This window comes from Rhodnius prolixus, unplaced genomic scaffold, assembly GCF_049639745.1.
Source record: "Rhodnius prolixus isolate KJV_2025 unplaced genomic scaffold, Rpr scaffold_2, whole genome shotgun sequence".
In the NCBI taxonomy this organism is placed as follows: Eukaryota; Metazoa; Arthropoda; class Insecta; order Hemiptera; family Reduviidae; genus Rhodnius; species Rhodnius prolixus.
The window spans coordinates 44,992,042-45,011,133 of NW_027411592.1; the positions used below are offsets into that span (position 1 = coordinate 44,992,042).

At 34.8% G+C, this 19,092-nt stretch overlaps 1 protein-coding gene across 8 annotated transcripts in view; it reads right to left on the reverse strand.

Moving 5' to 3' along the window:
* Nucleotides 1-19,092, reverse strand: part of LOC141449739 (discoidin domain-containing receptor 2-like) — a 556,155-nt gene that overhangs the window by 399,546 nt on the left and 137,517 nt on the right. The window lies entirely within an intron of this gene.

Below are 19,092 nucleotides of genomic sequence, written 5' to 3' on the forward strand. Positions count from 1 at the left end.
AAGAGCCATCTAAATGATGACTATATTCGTCCCAAATTTCCATTAAGGGGACGTAACAACAGAACGTAGTTCTTTTTAATTTTCCTTTAATAAGCAAATAAATTAGCTTCCAAAAATCTGTGTATTACAAAATATGTATAGATAAGCAAAAAAATATTGCAGGAAAAGTTATAGTAAAGTAATGCCTATTTTTTCTCAGGCGAGCTTAACGACCAACTTCTCATATCAAACATTATATAAAATCCACGGTCTAGACTGGAAATCGCGCCCGGACAATACACTTTAGCTTTGCAGGTCTCTCCTCCAACCAGTCGGCTACCGTGGCGCCTAAAGCTGGAAACATAATGGAGCGGCGAGCAAAGCGGCGATGATAGCGAAGAGCAAAGCGGCGAAATCAAACACAAGTAAACATATGGGACCGCGCATAGTGGAGAGCAAAGCGAAGATAGAGCAACGCTATCTATAGAGAGCGATTAGAGCAACGCGTTGAGACATGCTTAATTTCTTCGCTTTCATCGCGCTCAATTTTTAAAGGTTATTGCTCAAAGGTTATGGATATTGATACATTTATTGGTTTAGTTTGTTTAAAGAAACCTCTGAGGGACCATAGTATTTGCGAAGCTGCAATAGTTTTTAACAATTAATAATTAATAGTTAAAATTAATTAACAATTAGTAGTTAATGGAGAATTCAGGTAATTTTTGCTACATTTAATTTGGTTCTCAATCCCTTAATGCTAACTTTCATCTAAATACTAGGCAAAATTAAATTACATTTTCTCGTTCTACTACTTCTGATCAGAACGAATTCTCCAATCCTACTTCTGTAGCGTCGTATTACTCCAGTTTTTCAGACGAACAACATTAATTTACGACAAATCATGGAGTAGTGATTTAATAAAATAGTTTTTTTTAATTGACTAATTTCTTTTTATCTGTATACAGGGTGTATACGGAGGAGTGGTCGAAACTTGGGGAGTGATTTTACAGCTCAGATGCAACAAAAAATATTCTCGTCAGTTTGGCCCGATTCTCAATAGTGTCCAAGTAGCAATAAAACACAGAAGTGAAAAAGTACAATAGGCAGGTGCCTAGTTAAAATTGCTACAAAAATCGGAAGTGGGAAAGAATTGTGGCAAATTTTTAGTTTCTTGACTGCAATTGTTTGAGCAACATATTTAAACGACAAAATGGAGGTTTTTTTTTCATCAAAGTTAATTAATAATAATTCAAAACTAATCAGTTTTTGGAGAAGGAACAAAAAGAATATAACCATTTTATTTTTGAATTATTATTAATTAACTTTGATAAAAAAAAACCTCCATTATGTCATTCAAATAAGTTGCACCAACAATTGTAGTCAACTACTGCGTTTTATTGCTACTTTATTTTTTACTTCCGTTTTATTAAATAATAATTGTTAAAAACTAAAATGGTTACTTTTCTTTTTGTCCCTTCTCCAAAAATTGACATTTGAGTAAATTAGTAATGAAAAGTCGGTTACGCAAAATCCCAGTTTTCTGCATTTACACCCCTCTGTTCGGGGTAGGGTTTTATTAAAAACCAAAAAAATCCATATGATCTTGAAGCTCAATAAATGCGCAACTTTTTCTGAAATTATGTGATTCCTTGATTCATTAATCATTGCAAAAATTGCAGTTGAAAATTTTAACACAAATCATCGAGAACGAAATGTTTAGACATTAAAGTAAAAATTTCATTGTTATAAGAATAGTTTTGAGGCTCTGTACTAAGCGAATTTATAGGAAATTTAATGCTCTTTCGTTTGGAATAAGCAGATTTGTTATAGGATAAAGGATAGAAAAGTTAAGGCCGTTTTTATGGCGAAAAACGCGAATATCGACGGAAAAGTTAAAAATGTAAATATCTTGGACACTATTGAGAATCGGGCCAAAGTGAAGAGAATATTTTTTGTTGCATTTGAGCAGCTGAATCACCTCCCCAAGTTTCGACCACTCCTCCGTATACACCCTGTATATTTCTTATTTTCTATCTATTTTATTTATTCTTTTCTAACCTTGAAGTAACTGCTAGGATTAATGGGGTGTTTACACAGATTTGTATTTAGTTAATTTTTCTATATTGTGCCTAACTTTTGTTGTGAGTTGTATTATTCAAAAACAATAAAATTTGATTTTGATTAATGGGGTTACACTGGGCTAGTATGTAATCAAATATTGATATAGACATTCGAAAATACGCATCAAACTTGCCAGGATGCTCCCGAAGTTGTTGGTACAAGTGATGAAATTCACCAAGTTCATTTCTAGACTTATTTATGTCATGTACACTGCAACTCCTACTACTAAGCTGCTGCAAATACCAAAGTTTCAACGAATAATTTTCATATAAAAATAGTTCCTCCATCTTGTTTTGCCAAAAAGAGAACGCGACTAAACTCGTCACTATGTGCATGCGAATCTTTGCTCGCTGCTCGTCGCTCTCTTTGATTTGAAGCAGCTATCAGCGCCGCTTAGCTCGCCGCTCCACTATGTTTCCAGCCTAAAGTAAAGCAGGTTAAACTTGCAACACAACATTTTATGAAGTTATTGCTATTCTAAAAGTAAGTTTGCCCGTTGAGGTGCAAGTATATTAACCATTTCTTCAATTCCTTTGCGGATAGCCTAACAACCCAATCTACACTAACACTTAACCGTTAAGCAATCATATGTAAACTCTTGCTCATCGTGCACACACAGAGCAAAAAACCATTCACATTTAGTAGGCCTACTGACAATGTGTTAGGCTGACAGTTAAGAGGCGGTTCGGTGTGATAAGCCTAGAGTGTAACTAAGTTTTACTCGTTAGAAAAAGATTAATATTTAATGTACAAGCTTCTGCCAGCTACCAAGGCACACCTAATTTGGTAGGTGGACTTCATGTATCACCTTAATAACGACCAAGGCCATTACTTCTTCATTTTTAAAATTGTAAATTAACGCGTGTCAACAACTTCAGGTCATTGGCGTCAGAAGTCTTTTTCAGAGCAGGGCCAGCCTGAGGATGGTGTTCTCAAAGATTTACTTAGACTTAGATTGACTTTTAAGAACGCCAAAAAATATTTGGCCATTGTTTTACACCACTACCTCTTCAATCTACAACCAATATAAGTGAAATTATCGGCATGTAGTATGCCAATATTATTTTAAATAATTTTTTCGATTATTTTAAGTAAAGTAAACGACTCCTTGTTTCCAAGATGATTGCACAATACGGTGCAGTACCCGATTGTGATTGCCAAATTGTCTAATGAAAAGAAAGCAAGACTTAATAATCTACTGAAAATTACCGAAGACAAATTATTTGCACAGATAGTATGTAATTGGATAATTTCACTGAATGATTGGAGTAATATTTTAATTAGATTAGCATTGTTTAGCAAATCAATATTGTTCAAAATAAATAGTATGTTACTTATTATTAGCAAATTTTACTTATTTGGAGTAATTACAGTATTTCAAATTCAATTCAATTATTAAGAATTACAGGAGGCGGGTGTTGGTCTAGTGGTCAAGAGCGAGGCTTTGTAAATGGGAGGTCCCCAGTTCGAATCCCGCGTAATACTACTTTTTATTTGTTAGAAAAAATGGTTTATAGTAAAGTATGAGCTTCCGCCCCCGTCCAACCTAATTGGTAGTTGGACGTTAAGTCCCGCCTAAAAAAATAGGCGTTTATAGCTACTATGGTAGAAGTAAATGTAAATTAGCACCAGCTACTAGTGTAACTGGTCGAAGATGTTCTATAGCGATAATTTAGTATTAAGGTGTTATCTAGCACTGATAATACGCATCTGGTTCGTTGAAATAATTGAAATAATGCTTATATGTAGATAGGCGATCGAATTTGTGAATTATCGCTTAGTGATAATAGTGTTTTTGAGAAGTTCAAAGACGTGAAATGAGTAGCTTGAGAACTGTAAGGGAGAACAACGAATATACCCTTGGGAGAGAAGCATATCAAGGATGATATAAGAGGATCCTCAGAGATGGGAGACCAACAATGTTGAGGATAAAATAATAATTAATTTGAAAAGAGCTAAACGAGGAAAAAATATGACTAAAGACAAAAAAGATTTATTTTTTTTCTGGATAATTTAAAGCAAAATACAAAAACCGACCGAAGAGGTTATTTCATGGTCGCTTGGTGTGTGTTATGCAAAATCTGTACCTCCAACCTCCAGGATCAAGTATGCGTAAGGTGCGTAAAAGGAACAAGGCAATGGCGAGGGTGGATAAATTAAAATTCAACAGTGAATACACCCTTAATTCACTTTGAGTGACAAAACTTCATGGTAATTTCTGGTTACGGTATGGGTAGAAATTTTGACACAGTAAAATAAGAGAGCAAAGCCGACGTCGTCATGGGGTAGGAGAAATATGTGTTGAGTTATGAAGAAGATGAGGAAAAGATAGAACAGTGGTATCCTCTGGAAGAAGTGTATGGGATGCGGAAGGTCCTACTATGAAGTACGCGGCCCATAATCTAATATGTACAGGAAGAAGGACTTGGCAGGCGGCGCTGCTATCCCACTACTGGATCTGACTCCAACTCACGTAGGCTGCCTCCTAACTTCCCAACTTGTGACCCTCCACCTCCACACACTCACACTATCTCTCGGAGCTTCACACTAAGCCCTTTCCTTGACAGAAAAACACTAACGCAATCATGTGGTCATCGTAGTGAGTTAGCCGAAGTGGAATGTTGCTCTTTCAACTACACCCAAAAGGATGCAGGGAAGGCTATGTATCCAGGAGTACGATGAGAGTCATTACTTTATTGGGTGGTTTTGGGTGGAGGATGATAGAAGCGTTGCATCAAAGGAAGACCGACCACCAGCAGCCGGCTTTGTAAGGAGGCTCCCCCAATCAAATGATGTGGAGTCAATTTGTGGAGACCAAAGTACATTAGGCTACCCCCATCTAACTTCTAAAATTCCTTAATAATAAATAAAGCGAACTTTTTTTTTCACATAAAATCTCTCTTATCAATTTCTAAAGCCCATCATCATTAGTTAAATAGAACCATATTGCTTATCAGTTATTTTTAAAAATATTATTTTTTCCAACTTCTTTTCCAGATTATTTGATTATTATTATTATTTTTATTTATTTTCCTAGCTGCAGCACTTTTCTGCTAAAGGTGAAGCTGCTGCATGTCGTATATTTTGCATATATGTATTGTATACGCAGATTGAGGGGAAAAATACACGTTCTAAAAAATGCACTAACTCGAAATTACATCCACGATGGCTTCGTTAGGCTGTAAAGTAATGATCGCGAAAATCAAATTGCAGAAAGGGAATTATTTCCTGTAATTCTAGGAGAGGAAATTCGCAATTTCTCAAGGAGATTCCCTAAAAGTGGAAGAAGACTTTTAGGATGATAGGATGAACGCTGTTTATTTAGTTCGCTACGTTTAGCAATAATTATTATTTTCAATTAGGTCGAGTAATATTGTTCGAAGTGCTGAATAATACAAGAAGATTAGAAAAAACAAAAGACGTTTTGGTCTGACGGAGTAAACCATCACTTTTTCACTAGCCAACTTTCTGAAAAGAATTATGAGAGACATTCATTTTGTAATTTTTCTGGCGTCTCTTTCATGACTTAAAATGGGGGAAAAAACTTGACAATGGACCCAATACAATTAATTTTCTAAAAAAATTGGTGTCCTATTTTTAAAATTTCTCTAGTTTCGTACAATTTTCATTAAACTAATTCATATTTTTTGGTGACTGAATCGTTGATCCAATCTATTGCCACGTTCATTTATAATTTATTCATTTATTTTTAGCCGAGCTTACGACCCAGGGACTAGATTACCTTCAGGGCTGTGCAACATATTTAACATTGATAGGTTATAATTTACATTAATTTAGTATAAAACAAACAGTTTACACAAATTACAATATTTTTTACACAATTATGACCTAAAGTAGCAGCAATTAAATCCTTTTAATGTTATTTAAATTGCAATGTAGACGAACAATGTTTTTATACCGTTTTAATCTTAAAAAAATCATTTTCGGGTAGTTCTGAGGTGATTTGTTACGTTCTAAAAACTAGATAATGTTAGTAACAAGTAGTTCTGAGGTGATTTGTTACGTTCTAAAAACTAGATAATGTTAGTAACAAGTAGTTCTGAGGTTTAAAAAAAAGTTAATAAACTAGAACCCTCAGAATTGTAATTACAGAATCCGTGGGATTGTTCACATAATTATTTTTGTTTTCTTTAAATATCCAAAACTCGAACATATTGCGTTGTGTCATCATGTTGTCGAGTTAGTTGAGACAGTACATACCCCCACAAGGAATACGAAAAAATTGACTATTTTTTTTCATCTACAACTGTCAGTCAAAATTGTATCAAACTGAGGGAGAGTTAATGGACAAAGGGAGTTAAAGGAAGGAGGTTTGTTTAGACTACGGATAAAGAGTGTTCGTCACTTTTTGAAGAGGGTGGATCTGTGAAGACCTACAACTGTTGTGACGTGACAATCTCAAATATGTGTATATACTACATGTGTATCAGTATATTGCTTAAACGTGATGTGGAACTACCCAGTGCTTCGTTATAAACTCGTTTTAGGGGTGGCTACGATAAACAATTGATTATAAAAAGAGGGTAAACAAAAAAAGAAAGACAAAATCAATTTATCTCAAATATGGTAGAAAACTAAATCCAGAGATATTAAAATCAATTTTGTATGGATATCAAATACATATTTATTTCAAATAGTTTTAAATTATATTTGTAATGTTATCTTCGTTGTTTCCCTAATAACGGCACGAAGCAAAGATTGCTTCTCTCAATTTACTCCTTTTCTCATGTCTTCATTAATGTAATACTACTGGCATCGATTGTATATTTCTATTTAAGACTCTTTCGCCAATTAGTAAGTTTTGATATGTCTTTCTTTTAATACAGATCTCTGTTTCACTAAAAAACGAACTGGTCTAGTGGAAAATATAGGAGGACTTAAGAATAAGCTGAATTACTGGAATAGTGGGCAAGTTCTTTAAAATATACCTTTGAGAAATTTCTATTTAACTGGCGGATCAAGGCGCATCTTTCAACTTTGGTATTCACATAATTTAAACAATTTTACGTTTATAATGTATTTTTCTAAATTAATGCCTACATGAAAATATTATTGCTTAATCAATAGTTTTTCATTTTTTAATGAAAACTAAATGGAAAAACACATCTGTATATTACTGTTTAATGCCAACACTGAGTCTTTTGAAATAAAAGCAACATAAATTTGATGTTTTATTCAAACTTTTCGTACAAGCTTTGCTAGATTTGTCTTTAATAGAGTTCTTTCTTATCATTCGAAAGTGTTTTATCTTGGATGGGAGCGAATCGATACACGTTGAGACCGCTAGCGTTTTAATCACCTAGGACAGGGGTCGGCAACCCGCGGCTCGCGAACCGCTTGCGGCTCTTTTATACAAATTGTGTGGCTCTTCAGCCTGCCCAAAATATATTGTGTATTTCAATTGTATTGAAACCAATGAAAATTTCATTTATTAAAGTATTTTAAATGTGATAGGTTTGAAATTGAATAGTATTATCTTAAAATACAGTACGTAATATATAGGAGCCGCCATTTTCATTCAAATACAGGTTTAGTTATTATTTATTTGTTTATTTACTTTGCAATATGTGAAAATAAATCTGTACCTCGGAGGGAAAAGGCACCATGTCCATTTTTTTCGATTTTCAGATTTTGGCATCATTTTACAAATTTTTTGTTGCTCTTTCTACAGGTGTAAAGCACTATGTCCTATGTTTACTATTAAGCGATTTATGTATTTTTAAAAAGCGCTTTGATACTTTATTACTTAAGGGTAAAAGGCACTACATGGGCATAAATTTTTTTCACAATGGAGATCAAAATAAAATATTTTAAAATATGGGAGGTTAAGTGGCCATACCAACTGTAATAATTATGGTGAAAAGTACTGGAAAGAGTACAACCGGAAAAGTGGAACAAAAAATGAATTTGGAAAAATATCTTCATTTGGCTCCCCTGTAAAATTTAATTTTTGTGACATGGTGCCTTTTCCCTCCGAGGTACAGAAATATATAAAACATTTAAATGTTATTTGAATATCATAAAATAATAATTTGTGAATACAAATGATCTACTAAATTAAAATTATTTAAGGAGAAATGGCTCTCTACTTAAAATAGGTTGCCGACCCCTGACCTAGGAGGATGATCTGGAATGAGATGAGATGATAACAAGCGGACAAGAAGATTGGAATGAGACTGTAAGTTCTTATAGTGAATTCGAGCACAAATTAATTTGGAATTTTTTAAGTCTGAGTGGATGGTTAGATTTGAAACATAAAATGGAGCGAGCCTTAACGATATTGCGGAGAACTTTCGATTAATGAGATTGAATTCGTCAAAGATTGGAGCTTTAGTTGAACCCCACAGTTGAATTTTGTACGTCCAGGTGGGTTTTAGTATAGAAGTGTATATCAGTCGTTTGTTATTAAGTGGTCTTTTGAGTATAAGATAGCGCCTGATAAACTTCAGTTCGTTTAAGTCGTATTTACAGGGATAAAAATACTGGAAAACGTATTCAGTAAAGTTGCGATAAAACATTGGAAAACCTTCTCGATCTTTAGCAATCTAAGGGAAAGTGAAATTATTGTGACAGTTAATATTTGCTGTAGTGAAATCCAACGGAACATTTTAAAACATTAAAAAATTTAGTTGAATTTCAAAACAAAAAGCCATTCGAAGAACAATTTATTTCAAATAAATTTTTGTTTTACAAGCGCTTAGAGTTCAGTTAGTTTGGTAGTCTCAATTATTTGTATACAAAAAGCCCTCGGGGGTGGTTGTTTTAAAAGTCGTTAATGTCAGCAGAGTATGTGTGGGAACATCTACGGCCTACCACAACACTGCACCAACTAACAACAGTCCTCTCTATTTATTGCCACAACACTGGCTGCACTTCACTGTAAACACTGGCGGTCCTTTCACCATACAACAAACCTCCTCTCCAACTTGTTTTTAAAATAATAAAAGTCTAATAATAGTTACAGCGAGACAATTTCGAATTAGAAACCACATTCTATTAAACTAAATACCGGTACTATAAAACTAGAAGTAGAAAAACAAGAACAATTTTTTAAAATTCCATTTTTGCTCAATTCAGCAACTGTTTTTCTCGAAATCTATAAGATCTGGGTTGTTACAAAAAATAACAGTTATAAAGGAGGATTTGCCCTACATTATAAAGAAAATTTGAGAATTTTATCTTTTATAGAAAAAGAGAAAAAAATTGTCAAAGTTGGGTGTTTTTCAACGTTACGCTTTTTCGTGCACTCTTTGACGATCAACCCTTATACAACTGTAGTCCCGGAAAGTTTTAATTATGTGAATTATTATGCGGAAGTATTTGTATTTTCAGATGTTTTTCTTTTTTTTTAAATATTCTTGGGAAGGTACAGCCTTGGGTCCAAAGAAAAGTTACACCACTAATTGCTAGGCCAAGATATACATATAAGACACGAAATTCTTGAAGATGCAACTACTGCACTTCCCTAAACGTAAAAGCAAACACTCCTTGGAAGAGAAGAATCTAAATGAAGCTCTCTGCTTGGAATTAGACTCGAAACTATGGTCTAAAATGTTAGTCTAGTGCTCTATCAGCTACTTAAAACTGTTGTAAAAAATAAATGTTTCAGTTGATAAACAAAAATGTTATAGAAAATAACTTATTCACTGAAAATTCAAGGATATTAATATTTAACTAGTCACTATAACTTAATACAGTTGGAGATCAATTATTCTTGAGTGTTCCTGATGTTATTTGATAACTTTATGATAGTTAAACTCCATTATTTTTTAGCGCAAGTACAAACTCCCTGCAAAGCTCATGAATACATTAACAACTTGTGGTTACTCATACTGGCTGTAGTGGGAAGAAGAAGACTGTCCCTTCTGGGCAATAACTTTCAGCTGTGTGAGATTTGTTGTCCTTTAAAAGCTACTTGCTTGGTCACTTCAAGCCAGCTGTCACTTATTAAGGGACGCTTTTAGGGTAGTAGCCCTTTACACTATTGCTGTACTACTGTCCCCTTGCTACCTTGGCCACTGTTATTGTTCGTAAACTCTTCAAGCCGCTTTATTGTTTTGCTATTCCAGTCCAATTAGAATTTTTCAAAAAGGGTGCTAGCCTAAAATTGGCATTAACCTTCAGCTGTCAAAATATTATCATATCTAAGAATAATTTTTTTTAACAGAGAACCAAAGATAAGCTCTTCTAGAGTTACGTTTTCGCTGTTAAAACTACATTTAAACTGAAACTACATCAAATATTAATTGTATACTTTGTAATTATTTTTAATTTTATTAAAAACATATACATGGTGATCCATTTAAAACGCACCAATCGCTAATAACTTTTTAGGGAAGCGGAATTTCGGAAAAACCCACGAAGTAAACTATATGTTTTTTTGGGTCTAGTTTTCAAATTTTCTAACCTCGATGCTGTATCTTCATTTTTGGCTGAGTTACGGACGAAAACATGATCGGGGTTTCATAAGGACCACTGATTTTGACAATGATTATGAAAACTACATAAAAAACTGTGAAAAATGCCGCTAACCCCGTTTTGATATCCCTAATATTAGTCGAGATATTTAAGATCAAAGTTACAATTATATCTATTCATGATCGCTTTTCAATATTAACTTTCCACCAGTAATTCACGTTTAGGGAGGTCCTCTGACTGCGAAAAACTTTATTTGTGGCGCAAAGAACAATAATAATAATAATTTTTCAAAGTGTAGTGTAATGTAATGGTTATGGGTGAGTCAGAATAAATTTGTTTTATCATCAAATAAAAGCAATCATCACATCATTTTAATGCACCCAGTAGGTAAGACTTCTTGACCTAACATTACGGTAAGAATCTCTTGCCAGGGTGTTAGTTTTAGTGGTCAAGAAGGTGGCTTAGTAAGTGGGAGGTCCTCAGGTCGAATCCCGCCTATGACTACATTTTATTTAAAAAAGTATTATGATTATTTTAAGTACAGTAAAAGCTCTTTTATCCGGCATTCCAACATCCGGAACGTTCTATAAACCGGCAAATTTTCAACTAGCTACGTACTCATAAAAAAAATGTGTTGAAATGGCTTTTGTTATACAGTAATTGTTATTACACGATTTGATTGTTTGGAAATACAGAAATGTAGACTATTTTAGTGATTGTTTTTGAATTGGCTCTGTTATTAAGTAGGCTATCGAATATTTGTTTGTTTACATCACCCGGCACGTAGAAGAAGTAGACACAAGTGAAATAAATCCAATAGAAGAGATGGTTAGCTGCATTAAAAATCTTCCAACTTCAAATCATTTAAGGGATGTTTCTCAAAACGATATTGAAGAGTGGGTACATGCGTGTGAAAACACAGACGTATCACACAATGTTACTGATGAAGATTTAATAAGGGCAATCACAGAAGAAAAAACAGCTGACAGTGAATCATCAGATGAAGAAATAGTTCAAGAAAAATTAAACGTTTCATGGAGTAGTGCTGCAGATGCTTTTATAACGCTGCTAACGTTTGTTGAAGGTGAGAAATGTTAATCGGCTCAGGAAGTTTTGCAACTGCATATACTTCATTCAAAATTTGTTGAAAAACGATCATCGCGTATCAAACAGTCAGATATCCGCGATTATTTTAAAAATCATTAAAACATAACTCTTAATGTACTATTATATTTAATTAATTTATATTAATTTCTTGTACACTCAGTTTTAATGTAGTACTGTATCTATATGGTAGGGCCTACTTTATTAGAACATAAAACCCATGTACAGTTCTGTATTTCACTGAGAAATGTTAAAGAATCATATTTTACATCTAATTTACGTGCGCCGAAATTAGCGTTCTATTATCCGGAGATTTTCGATATCCGGCAACATTTCGACCCCGAGGGTGCCGGATATTAGAGCTTTTACTGTAATAAGTAGGGAACGGATTCGTATGTATTTACATATTTTTTTCTAGGCAATTTACAGACGTTTTTCAACTAGAAGTATTCATAATGACACTTTTTAAGCCGTTTGAGTCTACTTTTATTTCACATATTTCCACATATTTGGATGTTATCGCATATTTATACATATTTGATTAAAATAAATAAATATTTCTACATATTTAATCAAAATATGTACATATTTTTTCATATTTTTCATTTTGGGCATATTTTCATAATTGGGAGGTGGTTGACAGGAAATGTGAACCACAGACTGCAGGGCTGTGAATCACAGTGCGTACAATGGTTATTGTAATTTACACAGAATGCTGCTAAACAGTGACGGGCACTTGTTAGTTCTTTGAAGTTGTCTGACGTTGTCTGTTCTTTCAGCTCGTTCGTTGAAGTGTCCAATTCATTTCGTTCGATCACTTAGTGTATTCTTTTTTTGGGTGAAATGCCACGAACATCGGCCTCAAACAAACAACTGGTTGCTAAATATCTTCGCGAGTTTCCAGCAGAACTTTTTCGAAGTGATGGAGACATTTTGTACTGCACAGCTTGTGACAAACGCGTTTCTTGCTCTCAACGTTTCCAAGTCACCCAACATATTGCCACCGGATCGCACATAGAGAATAAAAACAGAAAGAAAGAGAGGACGTCCTATCAAGCCTTCCTTACATCTCCATCATCAAATAAGTCTACTCTGAGTACAGATCTGTGTCGGGCTTTGGTTAGAGCAGATATCCCTTTCCACAAACTTATTTATAATTGTAAAAATGTTCTTTTCTTGTATAAATAATTATAACTTGCCCCCCCCCAAAAAAAAATCCATTTTCATAAAAAAAATGTCCATTTTACTTAAATATTCCAGAAAATATTTTAAGAAAATCACATATTTTCCACATAATTGACGAAAATAAATGCATATTTTAATTAAATATTTGGCATTTTTAAATACATAAAAATCCGTTCCTTAGTAATAAGAATGAATGCATACGCGGGATTCGAACTGGGGATCCACTAGACCAACACCCATCTCAATATTCATTCATTTTACTGTAGTTTTGTTATTTAAAAATCACGTGGTGCGATGTTTATGTGTATATTCTTTTATTTATTTCGCAATAATTTCAAATCTTAAGCTAGAGAAACTCAAGTGAATAAATAAAGACAATAAAAGGTGTTATACCAAGGTTTCAAATGATTAAATTACAGTGAAAATAACCTGCTTCTAGATTAACAAAAATTAATGAAAATTAAAATATTGAGAAGATATGTATAAAAGAAGATGAAAAGTACAAGATTTTAAAAAGAATTAAGATAAAAAAAAAATAAGTTAGGTGGACAGATATACAAATAATTAATTAATATTCTACGGAGTTTTAGGGCTGAAGAGGAATGTAGTAACTGCTAAACTAACCTGTACTACTTTTAAGTATATCATGACTATCTATGGTCATCTCTTATTAAGGATAATTTCACTCATAAGAGACAAAGAAAGACGGTTTATGATACGAAGAAAATGTATCAATATTGCAGGAGATTTTTTATAAAATGTTGGAAATGAATGTACATTTTCAGGGCACAGAGTTCAAAATAAAACTCGATTAAAGGCGAGTAAAGACTAATTTTTGTAAGATGTGAGAACTTATAATTAAAAAGCGTTAACTTTCAAGCCAGAAATTTAAATATAATCCTGTGAATTTCATATCCTTCTAAAATGTTAACTTAAATTAATACATTGGTGTGTTAAATACTTATTACACAGGGGGATACTTTAGAGATTATCCACAGCAACACTATTCCTCTACCCTAAAAATCTAGTTTAATTTTTTAGAAAGCATAAATTATTTTGGTGCCAACGTGCATGACACATTCAACGGGGCTGAGAAGCAATTTCTCTGGTAAAGTCACTTTGGTAATATCCAACTTGGCCTGTTGGATAAAAAAAACATCGCACTCTAAGCACGACATGATCCTTTTTCAATGGATTTATGGCAGACGATGGTTGTAATTTCCTTACCGTTTTCAATTATAGCAGAGCGTACACACACCCTAAGCTAAACAGCGGTAGTGCATGACATTCGCCCAAGAGTCGACTAAGAGGGGAGGTTCAGAGTGAAGGGGAGGTAAAAGAAAAACATTGAAGCAAGAGGTACACCTTCTTCTACACCGCCCTAGGTCCCGGGCCTTCCTTCGACAATGTCTTCGTTCGTTCTTGTTGCATTCTCCTAGCAGTTCGCCGGTTCACAACCCACAGAAACGTACATTCTAGTAGAGGATTTTCATAATAGCAGCTTATTCATTTTAGCGCTGAATGGATGGTAGTGACGAGGTAGGGCTTGCTAGTATAGAAAGTTAGGATTGAGTTTGCCAGAATAATGGGCAACCTTCCTCCTCCACACGAACGCACAGTCTTTATGAAAACCTAACCACTCATTCATAATAAATCATATATATAGATACGTATACTATTAATCAAATTTTAGTGTTTATTTTCCTTTAGATTTGATTTCATAATAAATAACTCCTTTCTATAATACCAAGCAAACTTGTTTGTTTAACAATTTAAAAAACAACTTTGCCAATTAACTGCGGTAAAAATCACAATCACAAATTGCAAATCACAAATAAGTACAAAGATGAACTTACTTCGTATTAGTTCGTCATCTAAACTAAAGATCTAATACGAATACTCTCAACCCTAACTCTAATTATTACACTATGAATTATATCTTCCAAAATAACTATGTTATACTGAAGTTTATTAAGCTGGGATGATAATAAACTACAAGCAGCTAAAACTACTAAACCCTACTCAATTTAGAATGTTTTCAAATTCTATTGCCTTCAAAATACGAGAAAAGAACTTGTCCCGTTATTTAAAAGTTAAAATTAAATTAAATTTAAGAAAAATAGTAATCCCCCTGTAACAAATAATGGAGCAATTTTGTAAAATTATCCAAATAAATTTGAAATCTTTAAAGTTGGTTAACCGATTTGTTGTTTTTTCGTTTAAAATTTTAGTCACCATTTAATAATAATTGATGGGCTATTAGGCACTGCGACATCCGAACGGTTAAAGCGAGGCTCGTAAAGGTAAAATGTATTGTGGTAATGGGTTCGAGTTTCAATATAGGCCTTAGATTTTATTCAATGGTTAATATGAGAAATTTATAGTAAAGTATCTATGCTAGCCGTCTCGTCCAGAATACCTAATTTGAAAAGTCCGGGTAGAAATATAGAGATATTTTACCTGATGTTCTAGTTAAGCCAGGCTAATGGTGTACCGCACTTGTCATGAGAAAGTTGTGATCTATCAATAAATATTCTGTTTGGTTAAATTGCTCGTTCTAAGTACCGCGAAGTATTTTCTTTAAACAGTTATAACCATTTACGTCCTGGATAAAACTGACAGAAAGGAATCAGGGTGTTGAGCCAACTGTTATTTTATGCGTAAACATAAAATGGAAAATGTCCTAAAATGGATCATTGCAGGTGGGTTGCTAAAAACAATTTAAATTCGGATTTTAGTCTGGTTAACTATTCCACCTACTGTTGGCAAACTACTCCTTGGACTGTGCTTATATCACCGGTTGGCAACTAAACAGGAGGCCTTTCTTTAAGGCTTAGAATATCTAGTCCTTCCGACTTCTTCGGCGTTAATTATAACAATGCGAACCCATGGCAATGCCATAGGGAGCTCCAAATTCGGGTTTCTCGGGAAAACATTAAAAATAAAAATGGAGGTATTTTAGGCGTTTCCCTATAGATGGGGCTTTAGAATACATCTTCAGTACTCCCTCATTGTCGTAAGAGGCGACTAAAAGGGTACACCTACAACTCTAAACACCCTCACATTTACAGACCACACTTATATTTCATATGCACCCCTACTTAAACCAGTAAAGCATTCTCAGCACACATTCTAGGGCTACCTTCCCTAAGAAAAAGCCCCTGATGGGGAGGAGGTAGCCCCTCCAGTCTCGGGCGTTGAAGGCTAATCACCCGCACGCCTTAATTTTTAATATCACGGGACCTTAAAGGGAAGAAAATAATTACGGATTGATACCTTGCAACAGACCCAGGAAACATCTTACTGACTTAAAAATAGGATTTTGGAATATTTCATCTCTTTAAAGACTAACTGGAGTTCAAGTCCTTCTTAATGAGATTGACCTTGCTGAAATCCAGGATAAGCTGTCCACCACACCACCACAGAATCTTATATCTGAATGATTTCTATGAAGTCTTCGAGAAAGCATTTGATGAGTGCCCTAAAATTAGCAGAAAGGTTCTTTTCGGAGACTTCAACGCTAAAATTGGAAAGGTGGTACGCTCTAGACTAGACCAATTACTGTTCTGCACAGCTAGCATGAGGTGAGAAATGAATGACAGCGGCCATAGTCTAGTTAGTCTCACGTGGTCTGGTTATAGGAAGTACAATTTCTTTCAGGGAAAAGATACATGAGCCATGTGGAGGACAATAGACGGAAACATCTTTAATCAAATTGAATATTTTATTAATTAGCGCTCGTCACAAATCCAGTCTGATAAACACAAGATTTTACAGTGGAGGTAACCATTATCTAGCAACAGCTACAATTAGAACTAGAATATCTCAGGCTAGGAAGTTTAGAAGCGAAAAGATTTACTTTCGAAAAGCTAAAGAATAATGAATTAACAAATTGCAGGAGTGATGGAAGCGCCAGAACCAGGTGAAAAGTTAATTACTCGTCCAAACATACTGCGCCACTACTCCGGCAAGAACTGGTGGCCATTAGTCTTATTCTCTGGCCATTACAGATTGAATAAACATATGCATTGCATGGGCCAGGTGGAAGACAGCCTGTGGAGGTTCTATCAGAAAGAAAAAGCAACAGCACTGCAAGTTCAGCTTTTCAGAAGAGAAAAATCTACGCCTTAATACTTTACCCAGGAGCCTCTCATCAGTTTTCTAAGTCTAATTTACCCGACAGGATATGAGAAATGTTTTAATTAGTGGTTGATACACTAATGCGTCGCTATTGAAAAGGTAACGATACTATACGCGCCAATATGTAACTGCAGATTATTACTTGGTGATTTTGCACCGTTTATAGGCCAGGATTTGGCGAGTTTGTCCTGAATATCGGGAGCAAGGGTCACAGACGCTACTGCAAAGACAATGCACCGGCTCACAAGAATAAGATTGTACGTGATTTCCTAGCCGAAAAAAGTATTGTGGTGTTAGATAACCCCCTCCACCATATTCGCCTGATTTAACAACGTGCGACTTCTGGATATTTCCAAAGTTGAAGCTGGCGATGAATGGAAGCAGTTTTGGCTCCATTTTGGGTACCCAGAAGGCTTCGACGACGATTTTGGATAGTATACCAAGAAATAACTGTACAGAGAGCTTTAAAACATTCTACAAAAGGTTGCAGCGATGTATTGACTCAGAAGGAGTATATTTTAGATAAAATTGATTAAAGATTAATATAATCCTGTTTTTATTTTATATCAGTCACCTTTTCCATGGGACACAGCATCTGCCTGGATTCGAAAAGTACGAGGGTCGTTTGAAAAGTCCGTGCAAAAATAAAAATTACTTAATTTTTTGGGGTAAACCTTTTTTATTTTTCAACATAGTCTCCTTTTAGGCTTATGCACTTCGTCCAACGCTGCTCTAGTTTGTTGATCCCTTCCGAATAATAGGATTTGTCCAAGTCTGAAAAATAGCCATTCGTTTCTGCAATCACCTTCTCGTTTGAATAAAATCTTTTTCCCGCCAGCCATTTCTTCATATTGGGGAACAAATAGTAGTCCGAGGGAGCCAATTCTGGAGAATAGGGGGGGATGTGAAACGAGTTGGAACCCTATTTCCATTAATTTTGCGACCACAACTGCTGAGCTGTGAGCTGGTGCGTTGTCGTGATGGAAAAGGACTTTTTTGTGGGCCAATCGTGGGCGTTTTTCTTGCAGCTCGGTTTTCAAACGGTCCAATAACGATGAATAATATGCACCTGTAATAGTTTTACCCTTTTCCAGATAGTCGATGAGGATTATTCCTTGCGAATCCCAAAAGACAGTCGCCATAATCTTTCCGGCCGAAGGAACGGTCTTCGCCTTTTTTGGCGCAGATTCCCCCTTGGTAACCCATTCTTTAGATTGTTCTTTGGTCTCAGGAGTGTAGTGATGTATCCATGTTTCATCCACAGTGACGAAACGACGCTTAAAGTCCTGCGGATTCTTCTGGAACAGCTGCAAACCGTCCTTGCAACACTTCACACGATTTCGTTTTTGGTCAAACGTGAGCAATCGCGGCACCCATCTTGCGGATAGCTTTGTCATGTCCAAATGTTGATGGAAAATATTATGTACCCGTTCATTCGAGATGCCCACAGCACTAGCAATCTCACGCACCTTCACTCTTCTGTCATCCATCACCATATCATGGATTTTATCAATGATTTCTGGAGTAGTAACCTCAACAGGGCGTCCAGAACGTTCAGCGTCACTTGTGCCCATATGGCCACTCCGAAAATTTTGAAACCACTTATAAACTGTTCTAATCGAAGGTGCAGAGTCACCATAAAGTTTATCAAGCTTCTCTTTAGTCTTCTGAGGCGTTTTGCCTTTCATAAAGTAGTGTTTAATCAACACACGAAATTCTTTTTCGTCCATTTTTTGAAAATCACTCGACTTCCTCGATTCAAACGAATGCCAAACACAAAGAAATAGACCGATCTGGCTGAAACTTGGTGTGTGTTCTTCCAAGAGATGCTACTAACTAAACATATCCTCGATACGCGCCAGTAGTGCTATCTCTCTGACTTTGCACGGACTTTTCAAACGACCCTCGTAGATACTTCAAAGTGGAATATCATCAAATTCAACTCAATCTGCACGAATTAAAACTGCAATTCCAAACTATAATATTATAAACAAACTTACGGAGAAATATTTGTAGTTTTTTAATTTTTTGTAAAAGCATCAAACCATTATTAGAAATAAAAGTTAACATGTAGAAACAAACTATAAAAAGAAAAAAGTGACGTTATATGTATTTTGAGTAAAT